Consider the following 1,858-nt stretch of genomic DNA (forward strand, 5'->3'; position numbering starts at 1 on the left):
TCCCGGACCGGGGCACGAACCCGTGTCCCCTGCATCAGCAGGCGGATTCTCAACCACTGCGCCACCAGGGAAGCCCTAGACTTCCACTTTTGGATGCAAGAGTATATATACATCTAACTTGCTCCCTCCCCAAACACACTAAAACTATAGTAAAGAGATGTTTTAAAGACATATCCACGGGCTTCCCTGGTGGCGCAGTGGTTGCGCGTCCACCTGCCGATGCAGGGGAACCGGGTTCACGCCCCGGTCTGGGAAGATCCCACGTGCCGCGGAGCGGCTGGGCCCGTGAGCCGTGGCCGCTGAGCCTGCGCGTCCGGAGCCTGTGCTCCGCAACGGGAGAGGCCACGACACTGAGAGGCCCGCGTACCACAAAAAAAACAAAACAAACAAAAAAAAACGACATATCCACAAGGACAGGCAGGACAGGAGAAGAGACAACAGCAAGGAAATTACAGAAGCTGGGAGGCGGATGAGTGAGTGATGAAGGATTGACAGGCCTGGAGCTGGCAGTAGATAAAGCTAACGACGAACTCATTTCACACTCCAGAACCTTCACGAAGCCCAGGAACCGACAGCACCAGGTGCCTGTGGAGACGGGCACACAAAGAGGGTGGCTAAAGGCCCGGGTGAAAACCCCGGAGACACAGATCTCTAGATTGCTTTCCCCACTCTGCACCACTGGGAGACAGCTTTACCCCATCCGACCAGAGTGTAGAGATTTCACACTCTTAAGAGTGCAAGATAGAAGTGTGTGGGCTGGGAAGTTGAAAGTATCATGTGAAAATCAAGAAGGGTAAATGACTGTACACATAATGAACGCTGAGTGCTGAGCCCTCCCTCCCTCCTCCCCCAGCTTAGCTCCCAGAACACGGGCAGTCAGGTCTAAAGCTTCCAGGCAGGAGGCTAAAATTCTGCTATGGAGAATCTGACCAGCCCAAGAAAAACAGGCCCAAGATATTGAAGTTAGGGAACGCTCAACAAATGGTCCACCCAGCCAGCTTGCCCCACAGGGAGGCTCACACTCAACAAACGCTGCCTGGAGCTCAGAGCTTCCAGTTCGTTTTTTGGTTCTAACTCTATCATGAAGACAGATGCAAAACAAACAAGAGAAAAAAAGCAACTGGGAGTTTATGCAGGGAGAAGAAAACTTTCCCCCAAATAATTAATATCCTCAGAGAGTTGACAGAGGAGATATGCAAAAGGAACACAGTGCTATTAAAAGAAGAGACGTAGAGAACAACAGCAGAAAGAGCTCTGGGAATTAAAAACATGAGTCCACAGATGACAAATTAAAGAGAGAGGCTGGAAAAAAAGGTTGGTGGGAAGTATCCCAGCAACTAGAGCAAAAAGGCAGAAAATGCTAGAGAAAAGAAAAATAGAGGATGAGTCCTGTAAGTGTGATGTTTAAATAACAGAAAAAGTCTCAGAAAGAGAGAAAAGAAAAATAGAAAAGGGAATAGTCTCAGAAAGAGAGAAAAGAGAAACAGAAAAGAGGAGATCATTAACAAAACTATTCAAGAAGTTTTCCCAGAACAGAAGTACAGGAGATTCCAGAATGAAAGTGTCTACCAAGTACCCAACACAACGGATGAAAACAGACCAAAGAACATCACTGGGAAATTTCTAAACACTGGAGAGCGCTGGGATCAAACAAGATCCTACGGGTTTCCATAAAGATAAAATAGGCCAAATACAAGGATCAGGAAACACACTGGCCTCAGACTTTTAAAAGGAAAAAGACAATGGACAGAGGGTCCAGTTCTAGGTAAGATGCCAAACGGATCCTCCAGCCAGACTCTCCTGTGGATTGCCCTTACAAAACCTGGACAGAATGACACAGCAACTGTTAGCGGGATCT

The sequence above is a fragment of the Physeter macrocephalus genome, chromosome 13 (assembly GCF_002837175.3).
Source record: "Physeter macrocephalus isolate SW-GA chromosome 13, ASM283717v5, whole genome shotgun sequence".
Lineage (NCBI taxonomy): Eukaryota > Metazoa > Chordata > Mammalia > Artiodactyla > Physeteridae > Physeter > Physeter macrocephalus.